This window comes from Lithobates pipiens, unplaced genomic scaffold (genome assembly GCF_037356315.1).
Source record: "Lithobates pipiens isolate NorthernLeopardFrog02 unplaced genomic scaffold, aLitPip1_a1.2 Scaffold_28, whole genome shotgun sequence".
NCBI lineage: Eukaryota > Metazoa > Chordata > Amphibia > Anura > Ranidae > Lithobates > Lithobates pipiens.
The window spans coordinates 180,978,635-180,996,602 of record NW_027507789.1 but is presented as its reverse complement, the minus strand read 5'-3'; the positions used below and the strand labels follow the sequence as shown (position 1 = coordinate 180,996,602).

Below are 17,968 nucleotides of genomic sequence, written 5' to 3'. Positions count from 1 at the left end.
TCTGATGCAGACCTGGATGTAAGGGGGAAATCTGAGGGATGTAAGGGAGGACTCAGAAGGGGACCGGGATATAAGGGGGGGACTCTGATGGGAGGCCTGGATGTAAGGGAGGACTCTGATGGGGACCTGGATGTAAGGGGAGACTCTGATGGGGACCTGGATGTAAGGAAGGACTCAGAAGGGGACCAGTATGTAAGGGGGGACTCTGATGGGGGACCTGGACGTAAGGGAGGACTCTGATAGGGACATGAATGTAAGGGAGGACTCTGATAGGGACATGAATGTAAGGGAGGACTCTGATGGGGACCAGGATGTAAGGGGGGGACTCTGATGGGGGACCTGGATGTAAGGGAGGACTCTGATGAGGGACATGGATGTAAGGGGGGCTCTGATGGGGATCTGGATGTAAGGGAAGACTCTGATGGGGACCTGGATGTAGGAGGGACTCTGATGGGGACCTGGATGTAAGGGAGGACTCTGATGGGGACCTGGATGTAGGAGGGACTCTGATGGGGACCTGGATGTAAGGGAGGACTCTGATGGGGACCTGGATGTAGGAGGGACTCTGATGGGGACCTGGATGTAGGAACGACTCTGATGGGGACCTGGATGTAGGAGGGACTCTCATGGGGACCTGGATGTAGGAGGGACTCTGATGGGGACCTGGATGTAGGAGGGACTCTGATGGGGACCTGGATGTAGGAGGGACTCTGATGGGACCTGGATGTAAGGGAGAACTCTGATGGGGACCTGGATGTAGGAGGGACTCTGATGGGGACCTGGATATAGGAGGGACTCTGATAGGGACCTGGATGTAGGAGGGACTCTGATGGGACCTGGATGTAAGGAAGGACTCTGATGGGGACCTGGACGTAGGAGGGACTCTGATGGAGACCTGGATGTAGGAGGGAATCTGATGGGGACCTGGATGTAGGAGGGACTCTGATGGGGACCTGGATATAGGAGGGAATCTGATAGGGACCTGGATGTAGGAGGGACTCTGATGGGGACCTGGATATAGGAACGACTCTGATGGAGACCTGGATGTAGGAGGGACTCTGATGGGGACCTGGATGTAGGAGGGACTCTGATGGGGACCTGGATGTAGGAGGGACTCTAATGGGACCTGGATGTAAGGGAGAACTCTGATGGGGACCTGGATGTAAGGGAGAACTCTGATGGGGACCTGGATGTAGGAGGGACTCTGATGGGGACCTGGATGTAGGAGGGACTCTGATGGAGACCTGGATCTAGGAGGGACTCTGATGGGACCTGGATGTAAGGGAGGACTCTGATGGGGACCTGGATGTAGGAGGGACTCTGATGGGGACCTGGATGTAGGAGGGACTCTAATGGGACCTGGATGTAAGGGAGAACTCTGATGGGGACCTGGAAGTAAGGGAGAACTCTGATGGGGACCTGGATGTAGGAGGGACTCTGATGGGCACCTGGATGTAGGAGGGACTCTGATGGGGACCTGGATGTAGGAGGGACTCTGATGGGGACCTGGATGTAGGAGGGACTCTGATGGGGACCTGGATGTAAGGGAGGACTCTGATGGGGACCTGGATGTAGGAGGGACTCTGATGGGGACCTGGATGTAGGAGGGACTCTGATGGGGACCTGGATGTAGGAGGGACTCTGATGGGGACCTGGATGTAGGAGGGACTCTGATGGGGACCTGGATGTAAGGGAGGACTCTGATGGGGACCTGGATGTAGGAGGGACTCTGATGGGGACCTGGATGTAAGGGAGGACTCTGATGGGGACCTGGATGTAGGAGGGACTCTGATGGAGACCTGGATGTAGGAGGGACTCTGATGGGGACCTGGATGTAGGAGGGACTCTGATGGGGACCTGGATGTAGGAGGGACTCTGATGGAGACCTGGATGTAGGAGGGACTCTGATGGGGACCTGGATGTAGGAGGGACTCTGATGGGGACCCTGAGAGAAGGTAGAGCTCTGCTGGGGATGTTTGTTGTCTTGTGGATAATATACAATGCAGTCCTGGTAGTGGAAGGTCGGGGACCCTGCTGTAGACCGTAGAGAGGTTGAAGCCCACAAGTAGGACATGTGGGCCCTTCCTGTGACAGTCACATGGCAGTGACCAGGGGGAGGAGCTGCTTCTCTATGATAGGTCCAGTGCTGTCACATGGGGCGGGGAGATAGTCCTCGGCCTTGTGTAAGCTCTGAGTGATGGTGAGCGAACTCACAACTTCCTCCTATATGACTGTATGACAAGTCTCTGAGAATCCTTCATCTCAGGATGACCACACACTCTACAATCTGATTGTACACATTTCCTTACATCTACAATCACCTAGTAGTAGTGAATGGGTCTGGCTGATGGAAGGAAGCTGAAGAGGTTGCTTAGGTGTCTATTTTTACCTAGTTTTTGTACAGTGATTGTACAATCCGATTGTATAGTATATGGCCAGTCTTGTACTCTGCACAATCTCCTGTGGTTGGAAAGGGCCTGGACTGGATACAAGCTGTTTGGGTAGATTCGGTGGCTCTTTGTATTACATCATTTTGATAAATAAAAAGTAGAGATTGTACAATTGGATTGTATAGTGTATGGTCAGCTTTAAACGGGCCTTAGTCTGTTGTGGCATAGTTATTGCTTTATCTAAAGAAGATTGTACAATCAGATTGTACAGTGCATGGTCACCTTAACACTTTTTGAGATTACACAGGGGAAAACCCAGATGTGATTGATCACTTATGGTTACATCTTCCAACTTTCAATGGAAATCCTCTTCCCTATGTATGGTGTGTTGGTTGAATGGGTTGTCGAGTCTAGATTGCCAAAGAGGGAGATTAATCGGAAATCGATAATTTATTGAATCTTGTACGGCCACCATTAGATCTACCAACAGCAGTAGAAGGGCCTGTCTGATTGGATACATTTGGAATGTCCTTATATTTCATAGATCAAAAGTTGATTTACAGGAATTGTATGGTCGGATCGTAACCTGTATGGTGAGTCGGACGTCAAGCGCCCCCTGGTGCCTAATGTATGAAAGTGTATTAAGCTGAACAGTTCCAGGCACACCAGAGCTCTGCCTTCCGCATAAATTCCAAGTGTTTGGCAACCATAAGGGAGATTGTATAGTGTGTGGCCGCCATAAAAGAGACTATACAATCAGATTGTGTGTGTGTGTGGCCAATATAAAGGAGATTGTACAATCAGATTGTATGTGTGGCCAATATAAAGGAGATTGTACAATCAGATTGTATGCGGCCAATATAAAGGGTATCGTACAATCAGATTGTATATATGTGGCCACCATTAAGGATATTGTACAATCAGATTGTATACATGTGGGCAATATAAAGGAGGCTGTGCAATCAGATTGTATGTAGCCAATATAAAGTAGATTGTGCAATCAGATTGTATGAATGTGGCCAATATAAATGAGATTGTACAATCAGATTGTATAGTGTGTGGCTACCATAAAGGAGATTGTACAATCATATTGTATAGTGTGTGGCCACCATAAATTAGATTGTACAATCAGATTGTATGCATGTGGCCAATATAAATCAGATTGTATAGTGTGTGGCCACCATAAATCAGATTGTACAATAAGATTGTATGTGTGTGGCCAATATAAAGGAGATTTTACAATCAGATTGTATGTGTGGCCAATATAAAGGAGATTGTACAATCAGATTGTATGCGTGTGACCACCATAAAGGAGATTGTACAATCAGATTGACCACCATAAAGGAGATTGTACAATCCGATTGTATAGTGTGTGGCCACCATAAAGGAGATTGTACAATCTGTACTATAAGGATTGTATAGTGTGTTGCCACAATGGAGCAGATTGTACAATCAGATTGTATAGTGTGTGGCCACCATGAAGCAGATTGTACAATCAGATTGTATAGCGTGTGGCCACCATGAAGCAGATTGTACAATCAGATTGTATAGTGTGTGGCCACCATGAAGCAGATTGTACAATCAGATTGTATAGTGTGTGGCCACCATGAAGCAGATTGTACAATCAGATTGTATAGTGTGTGGCCACCATGAAGCAGATTGTACAATCAGATTGTATAGTGTGTGGTCACCATGAAGCAGATTGTACAATCAGATTGTATAGTGTGTGGTCACCATGAAGCAGATTGTACAATCAGATTGTATGCGTGTGGTCACCATGAAGCAGATTGTACAATCAGATTGTATGTGTGTGGCCACCATGAAGGAGATTGTACAATCAGATTGTATAGTGTGTGGCCACCATGAAGCAGATTGTACAATCAGATTGTATAGTGTGTGGCCACCATGAAGGAGATTGTACAATCAGATTGTATAGTGTGTGGCCACCATGAAGGAGATTGTACAATCAGATTGTATGCGTGTGGCCACCATGAAGGAGATTGTACAATCAGATTGTATAGTGTGTGGCCACCATGAAGCAGATTGTACAATCATGTATTTGGAAGCTCTGCTCATCCTCGGATTGTACAGGATCTCGGTGGGAGGTGTGGAGAAGAGGTTGTCGGTTGGTAGTAGAGCCTCTTGCTCTTAAAGCCGCAGTGGGCTCCGGCGGGGAGACCTGTGTGCAGCCTCAGCCAGCAGCAGCTGGAGGGCGCGGCCCCTTTAAAGGGATGCAGGCTTTTTATCCCGGTGGCCCCGCCCCTCATTTACAAGTCAGGCCCTTCCAGTGACAGGCTATTTTTAGGCCAGGGAGTCACGTGATCTGGGAAGGGGGGGGGGGGGTGACGTCACTGAATGTTGTTGTTGGTGGAGAGACTACAAGATCGAAAAGGGAGAGACTGCAAGGAAGGCAGAGAGACGGCAGGGAAGGGGACTGATGGACAGGGATGAGGCTAGACAGCCAGGGGCCCTTCTATGACAGCTTGATGTCTCCGGCTATGGACACTGACCCCAGACAGACACAAGAGACAGCCCTCCTCTGACTACAAGAAGAGACATCCCTCTACCTACCAGGAGAAACACCAGACATCCCGCTCACCGGTCATTTGGTGGATGAGACTGACCAAGACCAACCGGGAGAGACCCCAAACCCCAAATCCCGAGACGTCTCCTCACCTGGACGCCTCCAACACATCGGCCAGAGCTCAGGTAGCACCTGTTATGCGGTGGATGGGGAACTCGTTCTTCTCTTGTTTCTTGAATGTTTTGGTTTTCTATCATGTTTTATGTCTCTCGTGTTGTCACTCGTAGTTCTTATTCCTAAAATATGTGGTGGAACGAGAGGGGCTTCCGGCAACCGAGGCTTAGCCGCATCTTTTATTCCTTTTATGCTCTTTATTTTTAGCGATGAGCCCTTTCCTTTATAAACGCATGACAGATCATAGAAGCGGAATGATGAATGGTATGCTTTACATACAAATCAGCGGAAATGAATAAAAATGGAGAACCGGCAGACGGGATATCAAGATGACCCAGTGTGGGAACTGGACCAGATACCACCAGAAATTCTATCTGTTGTATCTGATCGGTTTTCCTTTGAATTTAGGATTGAAGATGTGATTGAATAGTGATGAACAATGACCGTACATGTTCAGAGATCCTTACAATTACATATAAGTGCATGGGGACTTAGTAGGCATGATTGCCAACCAGCAAGTTGACCCAGTGCTGGAACCTGAGCAGATACCACCAGACATTGCTCTGTTGCATCTGATCAGTTTTCTGTTCAATTTGGTATTGAAGATATACTGTAGTTCAATCAGGATGACCAATGCCTGTACGTGTTCAGAGTTCCTTACAATTATATGGCGTCTTAGAAGGCATGGTTACCAACTAGCAAGATGACCCAGTGCTGGAACCTGAGCAGATACCACCAGAAATTGTATCTGTTGTATCTGATTGGTTTTCCTTTGAATTTAGGATTGAAGAAGTGATTGAATAGTGATGAACAATCACCATGCGTGTTCAGAGATCCTTACAATTTCATGTAAGTGCATGGGGAATTAGTAGGCATGATTGCCAACCAGCAAGTTGACCCAGTGCTGGAACCTGAGCAGATACCACCAGAAATTGCTCTGTTGCATCTTATCAGTTTTGGGATTGAAGATATACTGTAGCTGAATCAGGATGACCAATGACCGTACGTGTTCAGAGTTCCTTACAATTACATAGGTTCTTAGAAGGCATGGTTACCAACTAGCAAGATGACCCAGTGCTGGAACCTGAGCAGATACCACCAGAAATTGCTCTGTTGTATCTGATCGGTTTTCTGTTCAATATGGGATTGAAGATATACTGTAGTTCAATCAGGATGACCAATGTCTGTACGTGTTCAGAGTTCCTTACAATTATATGGGGTCTTAGAAGGCATGGCTACCAACTAGCAAGATGACCCAGTGCTGGAACCTGAGCAGATACCACCAGAAATTGTATCTGTTGTATCTGATCGGTTTTCCTTTGAATTTAGGATTGAAGATGTGATTAAATAGTGATGAACAATCACCGTACATGTTCAGAGATCCTTACAATTACATGTAAGTGCATGGGGTCTTAGTAGGCATGATTGCCAACCAGCAAGTTGACCCAGTGCTGGAACCTGAGCAGATACCACCAGAAATTGCTCTGTTGCATCTGATCAGTTTTCTGTTCAATTTGGGATTGAAGATATATTGTAGTTCAATCAGGATGAACAATGACCCTACGTGTTCAGAGTTCCTTACAATTATATGTGGTCTTAGAAGGCATGGTTACCAACTAGCAAGATGACCCAGTGCTGGAACCTGAGCAGATACCACCAGAAATTGTATCTGTTGTATCTGATCGGTTTTCCTTTGAATTTAGGATTGAAGATGTGATTGAATAGTGATGAACAATGACCGTACATGTTCAGATTTCATTACTAATACATGTAAGCACATGGGGTCTTAGTTGGCATGATTGCCAACCAGCAAGATGACCCAGTGCTGGAACCTGAGCAGATACCACCAGCAATTACTCTGTTGCATCTGATTATTTTCTTTTCAATGTGGGATTGAAGATATACTGTAGTTGAATAAGGATGAACAATGACCCTACGTATTCAGAGTTCCTTACAATTACATAGGTTCTTAGAAGGCATGGTTACCAACTAGCAAGATGACCAAGTGTGGAAACTTGACCAGATACACAGAAAAATGTTTATGCTGCATCTGATCATTTTTCCTTTGATTTTGAGATTGAAGATGTGATTGAATAAATATCAACAATGACCGTACATGTTTATATTTCTGTACAATTACATGTAAGTACATGGGAACTTAGTAGGCAGGATCTGCAACCAGCAAGATGACCCAGTGTTGAAGCTTGACCAGATACAACCAAACATTTCTCTGTTGCATCTGATCATTTTTCTTTTGAATTTGGGATTGAAGATAGACTGTAGTTGAATAGGAATGAATAATGACTGTATGTGCTCATATATCCTTACAATTACATGTAAGTGCATGGGGTCTTAGTAGGCATGGCTGCCAACTAGCAAGATGACCAGTGCTGAAATTTGAGTAGATGCTACCAGAAATTGCTCTGTTGCATCTGAATATTTTTTTTTTTTTAAATTTGGGATTGAAGATGTAATTGAATAACGATGAATAATGACTGTATGTGTTCAGAGTTCATTACAATTGCATGTAAGTACATGGGCATGATCACCAACCAACAAGATGACCTAGTGCTGGAACATGAGCAGATACCACCAGAAATTGTTCTGTTGTATCTGATCATTTTTCTTTTGAATTTGGGATTGAAAATGTGAATGAAAAAGAAAGAATGATGACTTTATGTGTTCAGATTTAATTGCAATTACATGTAAGTACATGGGGTCTTAGTAGGCATGAGCACCAACCAGCAAGATGACCCAGTGCTGGAACATGAGCAGATACCACCAGAAATTGTTCTGTTGCATCTGATTATTTTCTTTTGAATTTGGTATTGAAGATGTAGTTAAATAAGGATGGACAATGACGGTACGTGTTCAGATTTCATTACAATTACATGTAAGTGCATGGGGTCTTAGTAGGCATGATTACCAACCAGCAAGATGACCCAGTGCTGAAACTTGAGCAGATACCATCAGAAATTGCTCTGTTGCATCTGATAATTTTTCTTTTGAATTTGGGATTGAAGATGTAGTTGAATAAGGATGAATAATGACTGTACGTGTTCAGATTTTATTACAATTACATATAAATGCATGGGGTCTTAGTAGGCATGATCACCAACCACCAAGATGATCCAGTGCTGAAATTTGAGCAGATACAACCAGAAATTGTTCTGTTGCATCTGATCATTTTTATTTTCAATTTGCGATTGAAGATATACTGAAGTTGAATAATAACGAACAATGACCGTACATGTTCAGCGTTCCTTAGAATTACATGGGTAATACATAAGTAATTACATGGGTAATACTTACCGTAGTAATTATATAACCCAGTGTGGAAACTTGACCAGATGCACCAATACCGTTTCTGTTGCATCTGATCATTTTTCCTTTAATTTTGGAATTGAAGAGATGATTGACTAAATATCAACAATGGCCGTATGTGTTCAGATTTCTGTACAATTACATGCAAGTACATGGGATCTTAGTAGGCATGGCTACCAACCAGGGAGATGATCAAGTGCTGAAGCTTGACCAGATACAACAAAAAAATGTCTATGTTGCGTCATTTTTCTTTCGAATTTGGGATTGAAGATAGACTGTAGTTGAATAAGAATGAATAATGACTGTATGTGGTCATATATCCTTACCATTACATGTAAGTGCATGGGGTCTTAGTAGGCATGGCTGCCAACTAGCAATATGACCCAGTGCTGAAACTTGAGCAGATACCACCTGTAATTGCTCTGTTGCATTCAAATATTTTTTCCTTTGAATTTGGGATTGAAGATAGACTGTAGCTGAATAAGGATGACTAATGACCGTATGTGTTCATAATTCCATACAATCACATATAAGTACAGTGCCTTGAAAAAGTATTCATATCCTTTGAAATTTTCCACATTTTGTCATGTCAGGCCGCGTACACACGCGGGGACTGTTCGCTCAACTTTGTCCGTCAAACAGTTTCAGCGGACAGTCCGCTCAAAATTAGCATGGACGGACTTGCCCACACACGACGAACGAACAGTCCGCTGAAACCGTGCGCGATGACGTGAACGGCACGTACGACGGGACGAAAAATACGACGTCCTATACACTGCAATGCAAACTTCGGCGTGTAAATCCTTTCTGAGCATGCGCGGAACTTAGTTTGACGAACAAGCCTACACACGAGGGGACTGTTCGCTGAAACAGAGTTTCAGCGGACAGTTTTTCGGAATTTCCGAAAAACTTTGTTCAGCAGACTGTCCGCTGAAACTGTCCGCTGAAAGCCCACACACGAGCGGACTGTCCGCCGAAACACTGTTCAGCGGACAAAGTTGAGCGAACAGTCCCCGCGTTACAACTAAAAACATAAATGTATTTTTATTGGGATTTAATGAGATAGGCCAGCCTTTCTCAACCTTTTCAACACAGAGGAACCATTAAAATAGTACTCCGGTCTTGGGGAACCCCTAAAAATGAGAACTCATGATACAATAGTGTAATGGTCAGTGGGAAGAATGGTCCTTACACTTGTGGTCATTGGGAAGAATACCCTCCTTACATATATCGTATTTATCGGCGTATAACACGTTCCGGCGTATAACACGCACCCCAAGTTTAGGAGGGAAATTTAAGGAAAAAAACTTGCATTTAAATGCCCATCAATGCAGCCTTATCAGTGTCCATCTGAAGCCTTGTCAGTGTCATTTGCAGCCTTGTCATGCAGCCTGTCCATCATTGCAGCCTTGTCATGCAGCCTGTCCATCATTGCAGCCTTGTCATGCAGCCTGTCCATCATTGCAGCCTTGTCATGCAGCCTGTCCATCATTGCAGCCTTCTCATGCAGCCTGTCCATCATTGCAGCCTTGTGCATCGTTGTCAGCTTTTATTTTTAAAAATGGGGCTGCCTAGATGTCCTGTGTATCTCGGCGGCGCCCGGTAGTTCTCGGCCGCTTTCGGCCCTTCTCGTGGCTTTCGGCCCTTCTTGCGGCTTTCGGCCATTCTCGGCTGCCTTCGGCCGTTCTCTGGGCGTCTTTTGCCCGCCTTCAGCTGTACTGGGCGGCTTTCGGCCGCCTTTGGCCGTACTCGGCGACTTTTGGCCGCTCTCGGCCCTTCTCGGCGGTTTTCGGCCGCCGAGACGGGCCGAAGGCGGCCAAAAGCCACCGAGAGCGGCCGAAAGCTGCGAGAAGGGCCAAAGGCGGCTAAAAGCCGCCCAGAACCCAAAAAATCGCTCAGAAATCGCGGAGGATCGGCGTATAACACACACCCGCGATTTCCCCCTGATTTTAAGGGTGAAAAAGTGCGTGTTATACACCGATAAATATGGTAGTTAAAAAAGATCAATGGTGTCAGTGGGAACTTATCTGAGAGGCAGAAATTGCCCAAGGCTGAAGGAACCCATAGAAACCTTTGGAGGAACCATAGGGTTACACGGAACCCTGGTTGAGAATCACTGTGATGGACCAACACAAAGTGGCACATAATTGTGAAGTGGAAGGAAAATGATAAATGGTTATCAATTTTTTTTAACAATTAAATATGTGAAAAAGTAATTGCAGCAAATGGTGGTTTTACAAATTATTGACTCAGGGGGGCTGAATACAAATGCATGCCACACTTTTCACATATTTATTTGTAAAAAATGTTGAAAACCAAAAGGTCTTAGTAGGCATGATCGCCAACCAGCAAGATGACCCAGTGCAGAAACTTGACCAGATACACCAAAAATGTTTCTGTTGCATTCATTCATTTATCCTTTAATTTTGGGATTGAAGATAATGATTGAATAAATATCAACAGTGACCATACATGTTCGGATTTCTGTACAATTACATGTAAGTGCACGGGGTCTTAATTACATGTAAGTACATGAGATCTTAGCAGGCATGATTACCAACCAGCAACATGACCCAGTGCTGAAACTTGACCAGCTACAACCAGAAATTGCTCTGTTGCATCTGATCATTTTTTTTCTTTTCAATTTGAGATTGAAGATGTAGTTGAATAAGGATGAATAATGACGGTACTTGTTCAGATTTCCTTACAATTACGTATGTGCATGAGGTCTTATTAGGCATGGCTACCAACCAGCAAAATGACTCAGTGCTGAGGCTTGACCAGATACCACGGGAAACGTTTCTGTTGCATCTGATCATTTCTCCTTTGATTTTGGGATTAAATATTTGATTGAATACATATCAATAATGACCATACGTGCTAAGATTTCCATACAAATACATGTAAGTACATGGGGTCTTAGTAGGCATGATTACAAAACCAGCAAGATGACCCAGTGCTGAAACTTGACCAGATACAACCAGAAATGTCTCTTTTGCATCTGATCATTTTTCAATTCAAATTTAAGATCAAATTTTCTTCTGAATTTGGGATTGAAGTTATACAGTAGCTGAAAAAGGATAAATACAATGCCTTGAAAAAATATTCATACATTTCCATATTTTGTCATGTTACAACCAAAAACGTAAATGTATATCATTGGGATTTTATGTGATAGAACAACACAAAGTGACTCATAATTGTGAAGTAAAAGGAAAATGATAAATGTTTTTTTTTTTTTTTTTTACAAATAAATATGTGGCGTGTATTTGTATTCAGCCCCCCTGAGTCAATACTTTGTAGAACCACCGTTCACTGCAATTACAGCTGCAAGTCTTTTTGGGGATGTCTCTACCAGCTTTTCACATCTAGAGAGTGACATTTTTGCCCATTCTTCTTTGCAAAATAGCTCAATCTCTGTCAGATTGGATGGAGAGCGTCTGTAAACAGCAATTTTCAAAACTTGACACAGATTCTCAATTGGATTTAGGTCTGGACTTTGACTGGCCCATTCTAACACATGAATATGCTTTGATCTAAACTGTTCCATTGCACTCTGGCTGTATGTTTAGGGTCGTTGCCCTGCTGGAAGGTGAACCTCTGCCCCAGTCTCAAGTCTTTTGCAGACTCTAACAGGTTTTCTTCCAAGATTGTCCAGTATATAGCTCCATCCATCTTCCTATCAACTCTGACCAGCTTCCCTGTCCCTGCTGAAGAAAAGCATCCCCACAGCATGATGCCCCCACCACCATGTTTCACGGTGGGGATGGTGTGTTCAGGCTGTTCAGGGTGATGTACAGTGTTAGTTTTCCAATACACATAGTGTTTTGCTTTTAGGCAAAAAAGTTCAATTTTGGTCTCATCTGACCAGAGCACCTTCTTCCACATGTTTGCTGTGTCCCCCATGTCGCTTCTCACAAACGGTCTTCTTATGGCTTTCTTTCAACAATGGCTTTCTTCTTGCCACTCTTCCATAAAGGTCAGATATGTGGAGTGCACAACTAATAGTTGTCCTGTGGACAGATTCTCCCACCTGAGCTGTGGATCTCTGCAGCTCCTCCAGAGTTACCATGGGCCTCTTGGCTGCTTCTCTGATTAATGCTCTTCTTGCCCAGCCTGTTAGTTTAGGTGGACGGCCATGTCTTGGTAAGTTTGCAGTTGTGCCATACTCTTTCCATTTTCGGATGATGGATTGAACAGTGCTCCGTGATATTGTTCAAAGCTTGGGATATTTTTTTTAAGCTAACCCTGCCTTAAATTTCTCCACAATTGTATCCTCGACCTGTCTGGTGTGTTCCTTGGCGTTCATGATACTGTTTGTTCACTAAGGTTCTCTAATAAACCTCTAAGGACTTCAGAGAACAGCTGTATTTATACTGAGCTTAAATTACACACAGGTGGACTCTATTTACTAATTAAGTGACTTCTGAAGGCATTTGGTTCCACTAGATCTTAGTTAGGGGTATCAGAGTAAAGGGGCTGAATACAAATTCACACCTCACTTTTCAGATATTTATTTGTAAAAACAATTGAAAACCATTTAACATTTTCCTTCCATTTCACAATTATGTGCCACTTTGTGTTGGTCTATCACATAAAATCCCAATAAAATACATTTATGTTTTTGGTTGTAACATGACAAAATGTGGAAAATTTCAAGGGGTATGAATATTTTTTCAAGGCACTGTAATAACCGTAAGCCTTTCGATTTCCATACAATTACATATAAGTGCATGGGGTCTTATTAGGCATGACTACCAACCAGCATGATCACTCTGTGCTGAAACTTGATCACATACCACCAGAAATTGTTCTGTTGCATCTAATCATTTTCTTTTTAATTTGTGATTGAAAATATGATTGAATAAAGATGAATGATGACCATACGTGTTCAGAGTTACTTACAATTACACGGGGTCTTAGTAGACATAGCTACCAATTAGCAGGATGACCCAGTGCTGAAACTTGGCCAGATACAACAAAACATTTTGTTGTTGCATTCAATCATTTTTCCTTTGATTTTGAGATTGAAGATATGATTAAATAAATATCAAAAATGAATGTACATGTTCAGATTTCTGTACAATTGCATGTACGTGCATGGGATCTTAATTACATGCAAGTGCAAGGGATCTTAATTACATATAAGTACATGGGGTCTTATTAGTAGGCATGATTACCAACCAACAAGATGACCCAGTGCCGAAACTTGACCAGATGCACCAAAAAAAGAAATTCTGTTGCATTCAATCATTTTTCCTTTACTTTTGGGATTGAGGATGTGAATAAATATCACACGTGACTGTACGTGTTCATATTACCATACAATTACATGGGATCTTAGTAGGCATGGTTATATTTCTGATATAACCCAGTGTAGAAACTTGACTAGATACAACCTGAAATTGTTCTGTTGCATCTGATCATTTTTCCTTTTCGATTTGCGATTGAAGATATAGTTGAATAAGGATAAATAATGACCATGCATGTTCATATTTCTCTATAAGCACATGGGATCTTAGCAGGCATAATTACCAACCAGAAAGATGACCCGAGTCTTAGCATGGCTACCAACCTGCAAGTCCACCCAGCAGGAAGTTGGCATGGCTACCAACCAGCAAGATGACCCAGTGCTGAAACCTGACCAGATACAACCTGAAATTGTTCTGTTGCATCTGATCTTTTTCTTTTTAAATTGTGATTGAAGATATGATTGAATAAGAATAAATATTGAACATACGTGTCCAGATTTCCTTATAATTACCTATAAGTACCTGGGGTCTTAGCAGGTATAATTACCAACCAGCAAGATGAGCCAGCTCTGAAACTTGACCAAAGATAATGACCATACCTATTTAGATTTCCTTACAATTACATACAGTATATGTGCATGGGATCTTAGTAGGCATAGCTACCAACCAGCAAGTCCATCCAGAAGAAAGTAGGCATGGCTACCAACCAGCAAGATGACCCAGTGTTGTATCTTGACTAGATACAACAAAAATTTTATTGTTGCCTATCATTGTTTTCCCTTTGAAATTACGATTGAAGATATGATTGGATAAAAATGAATGATTTCAGATTTCCTTATAACACATAGATAAATGGGATCTTAGTAGGCATGGCTATCAACCAGAAAGATGGCCCAGTGTTGAAATTTGAACAGATACAGCAAACCATTGTTTTGTTGCATCTTATCGTTCTTCTTTTGAATGTGAAAGTGAATGTATGATTTCATAAATATGATCCATTAGTAACTTAGTAAAAGTAAAGAGCCAACTTCAATAAACTATGAACCTTGCTATAAGGCATGAATTGGGATAAAATCTTAGGAACAAAGCACATGGAGGAGAGATGGGTTTGCTTTCAGACCATATTAAATAAGGGCATTAGCCAATCCATCCCATTGGATAATACATTTTAAAACAACAAACAAAAGTCCTTTATGGCTTAACACCAATGTAAAAATGCATATAAAAGCAAAGGAGAAGGCCTGCAAAAAATACAAGGATTATCATCAGCATTCAGACTTTATGAAGAATGCATAAAGAAATGTAAGGGTGCAATTAGGGCGGCTAAGATAGAACACGAAAGACACATAGTGGAGGAGAGCAAAAAAAAATCCCAAGAAATTCTTTAAGTATTTAAACAGTAACAAAGGGAGGACAGACCATACTGGCCCCATAAAGAATGAGGAAAGACATCTGGTTACAAAGGATGGGGAGATGGCGAAGGTATTGAATTTATTCCTCTCCTCATTCTTCACAAGGGAATTGGGGGGGGCTTCAGTAACCAAAACTGCAGTGTTTATCCTCATGACACATCACAGGAAGCACCTCCATGGTTAACAGAGGACAGAATTACAATTAGACTTGGGAAACTTAACATTAATAAACCACCCAGACAGGATGGCTTGCACCTGAGGGTACTTGGGGAACTCAGTCAAGTAATTTCCAGACTTTTGTTCCTAATTTTTACTGACAGTCTACTGACTGGAATGGTACCAGCTGATTGGAGAAAAGCCAATGTAGCACCAATATTTAAAAAGAGACCAAAATACATCCCTGGGAATTACAGACCAGTTAGCCTAACATCAATAGTATGCAAGCTCTTGGAGGGGATGGTAAGGGACTATATACAAGATTTTAGTAATAAGAATGGTATCATTAGCAGTAATCAGCATAGATTCGTGAAGAATCTTTCTTGCAAAACAAATCTATCAACCTTCTCTAAGGAGGTGACTTGCCATCTAGATAAAGGAAGGCCGTAGATGTGGTGTATCTGTATTTTGCAAAAGCATTTGACACAGTTCCCCATAAACGTTTACTGTAAAAAATAAGGTCCATTGGCATGGACCATAGGGTGAGTACATGGATTGAAAACTGGCTACAAGGGCAAGTTCAGAGGGTGGTGATAAATGGGGAGTACTTGGAATGTTCAGCGGTGGGTAGTGGGGTCCCCCAGGGTTCTGTGCTGGGACCAATCCTATTTATTTTGTTCATAAACCACCTGGAGGATGGATTAAACAGTTCAATCTCTGTATTTGCGGACGATACTAAGCTAAGCAGGGCAATAACTTCTCCGCAGGATGTGGAAACCTTGAAAAAAGATCTGAACAAATTTAATGGGGTGGGCAACTACATGGCAAATGAGGTTTAATGTAGAAAAATGTAAAATAATGCATTTGGGTGGCAAAAATATAAATGCAATCTATACACTGGGGGGAGAACCTCTGGGGTAATCTAGGATGGAAAAGGACCTGGGGGTCCTAGTAGAGGCTCAGCAATGGCGTGCAATGCCAAGCTACTAACAAAGCAAACAGAATATTGGCATGCATTAAAAAGGTGATCAGCTCCAGAGATAAAACAATAATTCTCCCGCTCTACAAGACTCTGGTCCGGCTGCACCTAGAGTATGCTGTCCAGTTCTGGGCACCAGTCCTCAGGAAGGATTACTGGAAATGGAGCGAGTACAAAGAAGGGCAACTAAGCTAATAAAGGGTCTGGAGGATATTAGTTATGAGGAAAGGTTGCGAGCACTGAACTTATTCTCTCTGGAGAAGAGACACCTGAGAGGGGATGTGATTTCAATTTATAAATACCCCACAATAGGGATAAAACTTTTTCGCAGAAGGGAGTTTAACAAGACACGTGACCATTCATTAAAATTAGAAGAAAAGAGATTTAACCTTAAACAACGTAGAGGGTTCTTTACTGTAAAAGCGCCAAGGATGTGGAATTTCCTTCCACAGGCGCTGGTCTCAGTGGGGAGCATTGATAGTTTCAAAAAGCTATTAGATAAGCACCTGAACGACCGCAACATACAGAGATATACAATGTAATACTGACATATAATAAACACACATAGGTTGGGACTTTTTTCAACCTCCCCTACTATGTAACTACTGCTACTGATATTAGTAATTCCAGATTTCTTTACAATAACACATGGGTAAATGGGGTCTTAGTAGACAAGGCTACCAATCAGCAAGATGACTCGTGTTGGAACTTGACTAGATACAACACAGAACGTATCTGTTGCATCTGATCACTTTTCATTTGAATTTGGGATTGAAGATATGATTGCATATTTATCAAAAATGACTGTGCATGGAAACCTACTAGGCAAGGTCACCAACCAGCAAGAAGACCCAGTGCTAAAACTTGACCAGATCCATAACAAAATGGTTCTGTTGCATCTGATCTTTTGAATTTAAGATTGAGGATATGAATGAATAAATATAAATAATGACTATAGGTGTTCAGATTTCCATACAACTATACGTAAGTGCATGCATACTTAGTAGGTAATAGCTAACAACCTGCAGGATAACTCAACAACAAAAATGTTTCTTTTGCATCTGATAATTTTTCCTTGGAATTTGAGTTTAAAGATATGATTGAAAATATATGGATAGTGACTGTATATGCTCAGATTTCCATAGAACTACATATAAGTACATGAGATCGTAGCAGGCATGGCTACCAACCAGCAAGAAGTAGTATCAACTGTCTTACAGAATACAGAATACTTTATTAATCCCAATTGTTATGACACAGACACACTTAAAGCGGTGTTCTGCCCACCGCTGCAAAAATTAGAAGCCAGCAGCTACACATACTGCAACTGCTGGCTTTTAATAATAGGACACTTACCTGTCCTGGAGTCTAGCGATGTCCGCACCGCAGCTGATGTTTCTATCAACTGTCGGGTGCATGCCATTGCGGGTAAGGAAACCCGGCACTGTAGCCTTACGGCTTCAAGCCGGGAACTCTACTGCGCATGCGCGAGGCTCCACTCCTCTCTCCTACTGGCCCAGCGTCAGGAGGAGGGAGCCGAGCGGTGACATCATGGGCCGCGCCCCAGACTCCCGGAAGTGGGAACAGGATACCTGTCAGGAATCTGCTCCCTCCTCCCCCTGAAATGTACCAAATGTGGCACCTGAGGGGGGGGGGGGGGGGGGGGTTGAGACAAATCAGCGGAAGTTCCACTTTTGGGTGGAACTCCACTTTAACAAAGACAACACAAGATCACAACAATAAACTAAACAAGATAC

At 42.8% G+C, this 17,968-nt stretch overlaps 1 protein-coding gene across 1 annotated transcript in view; it reads left to right on the top strand.

The window, feature by feature from the left end:
* Positions 1-4,746: 4,746 nt before the first annotated feature.
* The window catches only part of HDAC5 (histone deacetylase 5), a 163,123-nt gene continuing 149,901 nt past the window's right edge, over positions 4,747-17,968 (top strand). The window contains exon 1 of the mRNA XM_077460038.1: positions 4,747-5,099. The gene's annotated coding sequence lies outside the window, so the exon portion shown is untranslated. The remainder of the gene's footprint in view (positions 5,100-17,968) is intronic.